General features: G+C 43.9%; 1 non-coding gene across 1 annotated transcript; it reads right to left on the bottom strand.

The window, feature by feature from the left end:
• Nucleotides 1-4,191: 4,191 nt before the first annotated feature.
• On the bottom strand, nt 4,192-4,298 carry LOC123609972. Its single transcript, XR_006718014.1, has one exon. It is a non-coding gene; the product is annotated as a U6 spliceosomal RNA (small nuclear RNA).
• Nucleotides 4,299-11,932: the final 7,634 nt, after the last annotated feature.

Below are 11,932 nucleotides of genomic sequence, written 5' to 3'. Positions count from 1 at the left end.
CTTTTTCAAGTAGCATCTCCTTTGAAAACCTACGCGGGGCCTATGCCCCGCTCAACTCTGTGAAACCACACTCAACTCTGTGAAACCACACGGTGGAGAAAGCATTTTTCAACTAACTTGTGGTTTCGCTGAGTACGTGACCTATACGGGTCCTGTGCGTTCAGAAAGTGCCATGTACTGAAATCAGTGGAACAACACTGTTGGGGAAACCATCTTTCCACTAACATCGCTAGGTGAGACGTGTATGAAAACCTATGCCCTCCCTATGAGGAAAGTACCACATACTCACCTTTGTGAAAACACACCACGGGGAAAGCACCTTTCACCTGACATCTGGTTTTACAACGTTAATGTAGTTTGAAAACCCAAGCATGACCTCCATGGAAAGAGCCAAATGCTCGACCCCCTGAAACAAGACTGTTGGGGAGGGGCTCTTTCACCTAAACTTCGTTTCACTGAGTTTGAAGTGTTGGAAGAGTCATGCGAGGCCTAGGAACACAGTGCAATATACTCACCTCTGTGAAAGAAGCCTGTAGAGAAAGCATCTTTCAACTAAAGTGAGAAACCTTCCAGAGGTTGAGCTTTGAGTACTTCTGTGTAATCTCCAAACAGGGAAGTGACATGTGACATAAACACAGAAAGATCTACATTCACTTGAAAGACAGTGTGTCATTTGTGTGTCCTGCACTTTTCCAAATTCTACTATCAGCTAGAAATGAGGAGTTTGAATATTTTCAAACATTTATGATTAGAGAATGTCAGAAACATTGAAACTTCAGGAAAACACCCTCTGCTGTGTTTTTCTTCATTTATTCTAAACATCTCAGAGGCAAATATTTGATTTTATTTGATTACTGCTGAACTATAAGCATAAAGACAAAACAAAAGGAAGTACTCTTGGAATACGTGAGTCAGTCACAATAATCATTAAGCTTTTTTTCCGTTTTCTTGTTTTTCTTGTGTTTCTTTTAAGCGCTGTTTGGAATAAGTTCAAAATGAGACCTCCAGCTTTGCTTTTCTTATTCAGGATTGCTTTGGTTACTTGGGGTCTTATGTCATTCCATAGGAATTTCAGGATCGTTTTTTCTGTGAACGATACCGGTGGTATTTGGTTAAGGATTGCCTTAAATGTGTAGATTGCTTTGGGTACTATAGCCATCTAGACCAAGTTTGTACTTCCAAACCATGGGCAGGGAATGTTTTCCCATTCATTTTTGTCCTTTTTCAGTTCCATGTTATGTTCCCAGAGTACACAAATTATACCTCTTTGGTTACACTGATGTCTATCTTACAAAGTACCATTGGTGCAATTGTCAATGGATTCATTCATTGATTTCTCTTTCTGGGTGGGTGGGGGATGAGCATTGGCAGATGGGCGTTGAGGAGGGCCCTTGTTATGATGAGCACTGGTTTTTGTGAATAAATGAGGAATCACTGAATTGTACTCCAGAAACTAATATTGCACTGTATGTTAACTAACGAGAATTTAAATAAAATTTTGGGGAAAAAATGGGAAAAAAATGAGTAGATGATTTGGTCTTGCTACTTTTACACCTCCATTGTGAGCCTTCTATCCTAACTCAGTTTATCTTGGAGAACTTTGTTCACACACACAGTTTTGTTTTGGTGCTGTGCTTTATAAACGTCAAAGTAAGAAATATGCCAAAATGGGATATTTGTGGATAAAGTGTTTTTCAGGAAAAATAATAAAACATTTTAATTACTTGATCAGTTTAAAACACTGTATCTCAATGTACAGGTTGCATTTTATCTAAATTTATATAATAATTAAAGGAAACTTTATTCAAGACCAATTAATTTTTATGGAAAGAACTTGAGGTTTCATCCATAGCCTAATGTGTGAAGTATGGATTCTGATTTTTTTAGATGTTGACAAAGGAAAGCATATACTAAGATGTTAGAGCAGGGAGATCACTTGTATGTGATGGTGGGCAATCCATAATCAGTTATAGACTAGCCACGTCCAGGTTTCACTTGTATGAGAAAGAAACACATCTGTTTCATGTTTCTTCCTCAGATATCTAATACAGGGGCACAACTATAACTGTAAGCAAAGCAAGAACTTTATCTTTGGAGAATTATTTGTCTTTGGAAATGTTCTATGTCCTTCTGAATAACAGATCTCTGCATGCCTAGCAGCAGAGGCAGGTGTGGAAGTATTCAGGTGTGGAAGGTGTGGAGGCATTCAGAGACAGAGTGTTTCTGCCTCATTGATATCCATGCCCTCTCATTGATATCCATGTTCCTCTTTTGAGGAGCCTCCGCACTGTTTTCCAGAGTGGCTGCACCAATTTTATTCCCACCAACAGTGCAAGAGGGTTCCCGTTTCTCCACATCCTCTCCAGCATCTATAGTCTCCTGATTTGTTCGTTTTCGCCACTCTGACTGGCATGAGGTGGTATCTGAGTGTGGGTTTGATTTGTATTTCCCTGATGAGGAGCGACGTTGGCATCTTTTCATGTGCCTCTTGGTCATCCGGATGTCTTCTTTAGAGAAGTGTCTATTCATGTCTTCTGCCCATGTCTTCACTGGGTTATTTGATTTTCGAGTGTGGAGTTTGGTGAGCTCTTTAGAGATTTTGGATACTAGACCTTTGTCCGATATGTCATTTGCAAATATCTTTTCCCATTCCGTTGGTTGCCTCTTAGTTTTGTTGGTTGTTTCCTTTGTTGTGCTGAAGGTTTTTGTCTTCATGAAGTCCCGGTAGTTCATTTTTGCTCTTAATCCCCTTGCCTTTGGGGATGTGCCGAGTAAGAAATTGCTATGACTGAGGTCAGAGAGGTCTTTTCCTGCTTTCTCCTCTAGCGTTTTGATGGTTTCCTGTCTCACATTCAGGTCCTTTGTCCATTTTGAGTTTATTTTTGTGAATGGTGTGAGAAAGTGGCCTGGTTTCAACCTTCTGCATGTTGCTGTCCAGTTCTCCCAGCACCATTTGTTAGAGAGATTTTTCCATTGGATGTTCTTTCCTGCTTTGTCAAAGATTAGTTGGCCATACATTTATGGGTTTAGTTCTGGAGTTTCTATTCTAATCCATTGGTCTATGTGTCTGATTTTGTGCCAATACCATGCTGTCTTGATGACAGCTTTGTAGTAGGGGCTAAAGCCTGGGATTGTGGTGCCTCCTGCTTTGGTCTTCTTCTTCAAAATTACTTTGGCTATTCGGGGCCTTTTATGGTTCCATATGAATTTTAGGATTGCTTGTTCTAGCTTCGAGAAGAATGCTGGTGCAATTTTGATTGGGATTGCATTGAATGTGTAGATAGCGTTGGGTAGTACTGACATTTTGACAATATTTATTCTTCCAATCCATGAGAATGGAATGTTTTTCCACTTCATTATATTTTCTTCAATTTCCTTCGTAAGCTTTCTATAGTTTTCAGCATACAGCTCTTGTACATCTTTGGTTAGATTTATTCCTAGGTATTTTATGCTTCTTGGTGCAATTGTGAATGGGATCAGCTTATTGTCTCTCTGTGGCTTCATTATTAGTGTATAAGAATACAATTGATTTCTGTACATTGATTTCGTATCCTGCAACTTTGCTAAATTCATGTATCAGATCTAGCAGAATTTTGGTGGAGTCTATCAGATTTTCCATGTATAATATCATGTCATCTGCAAAAAGTGAAAGCTTGACTTCATCTTTGCCAATTTTGATGCCTTTGATTTCCTTTTCTTGTCTGAATGCTGATGCTAGAACTTCCAACACTATGTTAAACTACACCGGTGAGAGTGGACATCCCTGTCGTGTTCCTGATCTCACGGAAAAACCTCTCAGTTTTTCCCCATTGAGGGTGATGTTAGCTGGGGTTTTCATGAAATGGCTTTTATTATATTTGTGTCCCTTCTATCCTTTCTTGAGGGTTTTTAAGAAAGGATGCTGAATTTTGTCAAATGCCTTTTCTGCAACGATTGACTGGATCATATTGTTCTTATCTTTTATTACTGTGATGTATCACGTTGATTGATTTGCGAATGTTGAACCAGCCCTGCATCCCAGGAATGAATCCCACTTGATCATGGTGAATAATTTTTTTTTTTAACACAAAATATCTTTCCATTTTTTGTGGAATCTTTAATTTCTTTGATTAATGTCTTAGAGTTTTTCTTTATTTTTTTATTTTTTTTATTATTTTTTTCTCATGCCAGTGCTTTATTTATTCATTTTTTAAAAATATGGAACGCTTCACGAATTTGCCTGTCATCTTTGCGCAGGGGCCATGCTAATTTTCTCTGTACCATTCCAATTTTAGTATATGTGCTGCCAAAGCGAGCACTGAATAATTCTTTTTATATGCTGTTGAATTCAATTGGCTAGTATTTTCTTGTGAATTTTTGCATCCATATCCATCAGGCTTATTGGCCTGTAAGTCTCTTTTTAAACTGGGTCTCTGTCTCGTTTAGGAATCAAAGTAATGCTGGCTTCATAGAATGAGACTGGAAGTTTTCCTTCCCTTTCTATTTTTTGGAATAGCTTGAGAAGGATAGGTATCTTCTCTGCTTTAAGCGTCTGGTAGAACTCCCCTGGAAAGCCATTTCTCTTCTTCTGCTGGGTTTAGGCTGTCTTTGCTCTCCCCCTCTATTTCCTTTAGGTGTGCTGTTAGAATTTGTATTTGGGATTTTTCTTGTTTCTTGAGATGGGCCTGGATTGCGATGTATTTTCCTCTCAGAACTGCCTTTCCTGCATCCCAAAGCGTTTGAATTGTATTTTCATTTTCTTTTCGATATATTTTTTTAATTTCTTCTCTAATTGCCTGGTAGACCCACTCATTCTTTAGTAAGGTGTTCTTTAACCTCCATGCTTTTGGAGGTTTTCCAGACTTTTTCCTGTGGTTGATTTCAAGCTTCATGGCGCTGAGGTCTGAAATTATGCATGGTATTATCTCAGTTCTTGTATACTTATGAAGGGCTGCTTTGTGACCCAGTATGTGATCTATCTTGGAGAAGGTTCCATGTGCACTCGAGAAGAAAGTATATTCTGTTGCTCTGGGATGCAGCGTTCTATATATATCTGTCAAGGCCATGTGATCCAATGTATCATTCAAGGCCCTTGTTTCTTTATTGACCATGTGTCTAGATGATCTATCCATATCTGTAAGTGGAGTGTTAAAGTCCCCTGCAATTACCGCACTCTTATCAATAAGGTTGCTTATGTTTGTGAAATGTTGTTTTATATATTTGGGGGCTCCCATATTCGGCGCATAGACATTTATAATTGTTAGCTCTTCCTGATGGATAGACCCTGTAATTATGATATAATGCCCTTCTTCCTCTCTTGTTACAGCTTTTAATTTAAAGTCTTAATTATGTCTACTCCAGCTTTCTTTTGACTTCCAGTGGCATGATAAATAGTTCTCCATCCCCTCACTGTCAATCTGAAGGTGTCCTCAGGTCTAAAATGAGTTTCATGTACACAGCAAATAGATGGGACTTGTTTTTTATCCACTCTGATACCTTATGTCTTTTGGTTGGCACATTTAGTCCATTTACGTTGAATTATAGAAAGCTATGGGTTTAGAGTCATTGTGATGTCTGTAGGTTTCATGCTTGTAGAAATGTCTCTTGTACTTTTTCTCACAGGACCCCCTTAGGATCTCTTGTAAGGCTGGTTTAGTGGTGACGAATTCCTTCAGTTTTTGTTTGGGAAGACCTTTATCTCTCCTTCTATTCTAAATGACAGACTTGCTGGATAAAGGATTCTCGGCTGCATATTTTTTCTGTTCATCACATTTAAGATTTCCTGCCATTCCTTTCTGGCCTGCCAAGTTTCAGTAGAGAGATCCATCACGAATCTTATAGGTCTCCTTTATATGTTACAGCACGTTTATCCCTAGCTTCTTTCAGCTTTTTCTCTTTATCCTTGTATTTTGCCAGTGTCACTATGATATGTCGTGCAGAAGATCGATTCAAGTTACATCTGAAGAGAGTTCTCTGTGCCTCTTGGATTTCAATGCCTTTTTCCTTCCCCAGATCAGGGAAGTTCTCAGCTATGATTTCTTCAAGTACACCGTCAGCACCTTTCCCTCTCTCTTCCCCCTCTGGCATACCAATTATGCCTAGATTTTTTCTCTTTAGTGCATCACTTAGTTCTCTAATTTTCCCCTGATACTCCTGGATTTTTTATCTCATTTCTTCTCAGCTTCCTCTTTTTCCATAATTTTATCTTCTAGTTCACCTACTATCTCCACTGCCTCTTCAATACGAGCCGTGGTTGTCTCCTTTTTATTTTTCACCTCGTTTATAGCATTTTTTAGCTCCTCCTGACTGTTCCTTAGTCCCTGATCTCTGTAGCAATAGATTCTCTGCTGTCCTGTATACTGTTTCCAAGCCCAGCGACTAATTTGGAGTAATATTCTAAATTCACTTTCTGTTATACTGTTTTAAATCCTTTTTGATCAGTTCGTTAGCTGTTGTTATTTCCTGGAGATTCTTTTGAGGGGCATTCTTCCGTTTGGTCATTTTGGATAGTTCCTGGAGTGGTGTGGAACTGCAGGGCACTTCCCCTGTGCTGTCTTGAATAACTTGCGTTGGTGGGCAGAGCCACAGTTAGACCTGATGTCTGCCCCCATCCCACCGCTGGGGCCACAGTCAGACTGGTGTGTACCTTCCCTTCCCCTCTCCTTAGGGACGGGATTCACTGTGGCTGTTGTGGCCCATCTGGGCTACTTGCACACTGCCAGGCTTGTGGTGCTGGGCATCTGGCGTATTAGCTGGGGTGGATCGGCAAGGTGCACAGTGTTGGCAGGGTCAGTCTCAGCTCATTTATCCTTCGGAGATCCACTTCGGGAGGGGGCCTGCGGCACCGGGAGCGAGTCAGACCCACCGCCAGAGGGATGGATCCACAGAAGCACGGCGTTGGGTGTTTGCGCGGAGGGAGCAAGTTCCCTGGCAGGAACTTCTTCCCTTTGGGATTTTGGCTGGGGGATGGGCGAGGGAAATGGTCCTGGCGAGCGTCTTTGTTCCCGTCAAGCTGAACTCTGTCATCCCGGGGCTCAGCAACTCTCCCTCCTGTTGTCCTCCAGCCTTCCCGCTCTCTGAGCAGAGCTGTTAACTTATATAACCTTCCAGATGTTAAGTCCCGCTTGCTGTCAGACCACACTCCGTCTTGCCCCTCTGCTTTTGCAAGCCAGACTCAGGGCCTCTGCTTGGCCGGCGGGCTGCCCTTCTGCCTTGGCTCCCTCCCGCCAGTCCGTGTAAGGCGCACCGCCTCTCCGCCCTTCCTACCCTCTTCCGTGGGCCTCTGCATCTGCGCTTGGCTCCAGAGAATCCATTCTGCTAGTCTTCTGGCAGTTTTCTGGGTTATTTAGGCAGATGTAGTTGGAATCTGAGTAATCAGCAAGACGCAGTGAGCCCAGCATTCTCCTACGCTTCCATCTTCCCCCTGGATCTGCATGTACAAAGTTCTAAAGATAGGCAATGAATTCTTGAAGTTCGTAGGTTTCTTCTGGACACAGGGCCATCCTTGGCCCAGCCTCCAGAGGAAAGGCCTAGGGTCCTACAGCCCAACTCTGTGGGCAGCTGGAAATATGATGAACTAACTCCCCTTAGTTTAGACAATAGCTACAGAAGATAAGGCTTCAGTGTTCTCCCGTATAGTGTTGTGTTAGCAGTGGATTTCTCGAGCGTTCCATAGAGTCATAAAGTGTCAATTGGCCTGGGTTCTCCATGGATGACTCACTGTGCTCTGGGATACTAGGGAAGTGCTTGCTACTTACTGGGAGCCATTTAGAGCCTAGAGAGGTTTGGGGACTTGAAGTGGTGAGGACTTGGGAAAGGGAAGGACATGTCAGAGCACAGGACACTGAGTCTAGAGTGCAAGGCCAATACCAGTGCATTTTGGGCCCCCGGGCTCTTCATTTGGAAACAGGGTGTCATTTTTCTGGCTGACAGAAAGATGCCTCATGAGTCAAAAGTATACACTGGGGATGGACAGAGTAATGGGAAGCGCAGAAGCTGGAGATCCCTTGCCCAGCCTTGGAGCCTGTAGGTCCTGAGTTTACCCAGGGAACTTAAAAGGCCACTGCCTTCATGTCAGCCACATAATGGTGCTGATTTCGTTTGGTGGTCTTCATGCCTGTGTCTCCAGTGCTAGCGCTGGACACCAGGGAACAGGCAGGCTCCTGTGTCACTGGTTCCCACTGAGATTTGCTGGAGGACTTGGACAAGACAGACGTTCTGCAGACGTTCTGGGTTTCCCCTGCTTCAGATACAATAGGAATCTCCCATGACTAGTAATAATCTTCACAGAGGAAGCCAAGCAAAGTGTAGAGGAAGGGCTCCACGGTCCTTCTATTTCTTCATTCAGTAACTGCTCCACCCATGCCCCTGTGCCAGGGGATCTGCTGGGCCTACGTGCAAGGCTTCCAAAGACAAAGTGGTCCCTCCCTGCCAGGGCTTCACAGTCTGCTGGGGAGAACAGAGGTATGACAGACAAGATGTGAAAATAAAAGGGGGGGGGCAAGAGCTGTAATAGTGAAAAGAACAAGTGTGCTGTGAGGACAGGCTGGGGAGTCACTGGAGGGTATGAGAGGCCTCAGTGAGGTGAACAAGCTTGGAAAGTGCTATTAGTCCTCAAGGATGCATATAGGGAGGGCTCAGAGCTATGAACAGGAACCCAGGCTGAGACATACTAAGTACTAATAAAGACTTGATATTTAATTAGGTGATGTCCTCATTACTTATGCAAGACATAAATCAGCCCTGGGAAGTAGAGATATGATGATTATTTTCTAGTTACTTGATCTGTAAAGTGGAGGTAGCAAAGAGAACATAGGGAGAAGGACACAAATACTGGTCTATGCAAACGGATCCTTGTTATGTTCCTATGCCAATTTGCATAAATTTCACTGTTGCCAATCCTAAGAGTGCAGAAGTGGAGTCTTAGCTTCCAAAGATTAAAAAAGCAAGGTCCTTTCCATTTCCCTTTATGTGCAGAAACTGGAGGGCCAGATAAGCCTCCATCTTTCCAGAAAACATTCCTTCTACTAGACTGTTCAGAGAGAATCTGCCAAGGCCAGAGGTGGTGGGGAGACCAAAGGTGGCAGAGTATTAGGAACCAGGAGGTTCATATGGTGTGGGCAAGATTAGTTCTTCCTCTGGTTCACCGGTGAGAATTTGTGGAGGTTGGGACCCATACAGGAACTGATCAGGGTAACCTGGGTCTCTGGTGACAACATGCCAGTTGCAGCGGATGGTTGGGACATCCAAGTTTCCTTCTAAGGGCCCTCCCACACCAAATTGGGCCATTCTAACTCACACAGGGTCTTTAACTTACTGGGGGTTATCTTAATTCCACACTGTCCAGAAAACCCCTTCTCAAAATTCTCAATCATAGTTTCAAGAACTGCAGGTTTGCTCTGTCCCAACCCCATAATGTTCCTGTGAGGTGGAGTCACAAAGACAGAGGGATAGGGGTGCTCCCTCTAATGAGGAGACCAGTCAGATGCCCATCTGGCAGTGTCCTGAAGGAACTTAGGTGACGCTTAGCTGCAGTGGTCTCAGCTTTGTGACTTACGATTGGAAACTATTCCAATGCCACCATAGACTGTATGCCATTCATCATGAAATCGTAGATGGGCCCACTCATACTCTGTAGGCTTTGGGGTCCTTAAAGAAGACCGCCCGTGAAGCCACAGAATCGAACTCATCAGGCAAGCCAGACTGAGTCGTACATTCACACTCACATACACACCAGAGGTTATGACCTTCCCTCACACAGTATGTCTACAGATGAGACCACTGAGTTATCCGGGGAGTGATCAGGTCCCCCTTCCACCACTATGGGGGGGGGGGACAACACAGGAAAGAATTGGGTCCCAGGCCTTACCAATAACTGATGTCTGATCCAGATCCTCCATTGCCAAGTCTCCTCGAGTCCGGCAAGAAGAGCGGAGTGGGGCCGGACTAAAGCGAAGAAGGAGACTGCCAAAATTCAGGCAGAGTACGCCATCTCCACTGGGATTTCTCGTTCTGTCACCACCTCGCTGTTTTCCCAAAATGGTGGCAACAATGGGCCAGAGCGGTTGGGTGTTATGGAAATGTTATGGAAACTGGTCTGTATCACCTGGCAGAAGAACCAAGCGGCAGGCACTCAGTGGCCCCAGAGGAGATCATTCCCCAGAAATCTGAGCCCAGAGCATCAGCAGAGGGGACAATTTATAGTCTGTTACTTCCACACCCCTCATTAGTAGTAATTTTGTGCCTGTGGCAAGCAGGGTAGGAAGGGAATCCCAGAAGGGTAGTCTTCTAACAAGGACTGAGATTCCCTTACCAGTCCTGTCAGTCATCTCGTAACACATTTTTCCCTAACAGTAATGTCCACAAATTCTGAAACCAAAACTGCAGAGTGCCTGTGGACAAACCTATTGCACACTCACCAGCATTGTACAAGATTTCCAGCTTAATAAGAAAGCATATGATTCTGAGACAAGAGCACTGAAATGACTCCAGGGAGACTCTTGTTTCCAAAGAAGAAATATTATTTACTATTGCTATAATAGCCTACTAAGCAACAGGAGCTCAGGGACATGAGGGTCAATTGTCCTCTGGAACATCACTCAGAGCCTTCCACTGGATCAGAAACTCACTGGAAACTCACTTCGAATACTTCTAACTCAGTTATGTATGGGAGAGTCACATGGTCTCAGTGTGTAAATTGAGACCAAGTTAGAAAATCAGCAATGGGAGGGAATGACTACAGGGAGTCACATCTGTGCATTCAAATGGGCACAGGGGAAAGTGAAGAAAGACACCCCGACATTCCCTTCCTATTGTCCCATACAGGTGAATTCCACCCCAACCTCTGGCTTTGACTACCCACAAACATTCTCCCCGGGCACCTTCACACACCCTCGTTTTGCCGAAGGCCACGTCATTCTGAAACCAAATTGAGAAGGTTCCAATGCAATACTATCACCATCACAAGCACACCACCAAACCCCCAAGCTAAAACAAGAGGATATTTCTTGGAGACACACTGTCCTGGAATTATGTCCATGTAAACCCTCTTTCATCAAAAGGGCACAGGTGTGGCAATTGAGACACTCCCTGCCAGAGTTCTTCACCAAATACGCAATTTGGCGAAAGTTGAGAATGAAGAACCCAGTGCAGTCACCTAGCAACCGGGTCATATCCAGAATAAGAAAAGCCTGTGGGATTAGGCCAAGGGAGCCCTCTGAAGGACTACACCTGGAAGCCTGGTCAGCAAGAAGTCTGGTCTTTCTTTAGGATCCAGTGATTTCTGGTTTGGTCTATCCCCGTCACTTTTCCCATCAGTTGAGGGAGGAAGCAGTGTTTGAACTGGAGCTATTGATTTCTGAGTGTTCTTGCCCAGGAATCTGCAACAAGTCCTTGGTTCCCTAATTCCTGGCAAGGGCTCTTCCAATGCTGATCCCTTCCCAGTTCATACTGTCCATGTACAAACTGTATGCTTCTCAGAATGAAGGCAACTCAATCATCCACGTTAGTGAGGCAAGCTGGCTCCCCAACATACTCCATAGCACAGCAGGCCAAGCAACAAGCATCCAGGGACCAAATGCCTGCTTTCTTTTGGTAGAGCAGAGCCTGATAGCTCTCACTGATCACAGGAGCAGAGTGGAAGTTTGTGGCCTTACTAAGTATGTGAGCTGAGTGATGGCTCCATGGATCCCAAGGGAGGAAAAAATAAATTTTCAGAAACAGCAAGGGGAAGGAAATGGATGCCAGGAGGGACAAAGTTTGACATTTCCTGTGGGTATGGTTATCTACTTGCAAAGAAGATGTCTTGCTTCATTTGCCCTCGGCCCAGAAGGATGCCAGCCAGCTCCCTGCCCCAGTCTCTGGCCCAGCCTACACACCAAACATCCGCTGCTGGGCTCCTTCAAATGCCCTGGGCCTCGGAATGGTCACATGCTTCTGAAACACAGTGAATTAA

Source organism: Leopardus geoffroyi, chromosome B2, assembly GCF_018350155.1.
Source record: "Leopardus geoffroyi isolate Oge1 chromosome B2, O.geoffroyi_Oge1_pat1.0, whole genome shotgun sequence".
NCBI lineage: Eukaryota > Metazoa > Chordata > Mammalia > Carnivora > Felidae > Leopardus > Leopardus geoffroyi.
This window is presented reverse-complemented; position numbering and strand designations above follow the sequence as displayed.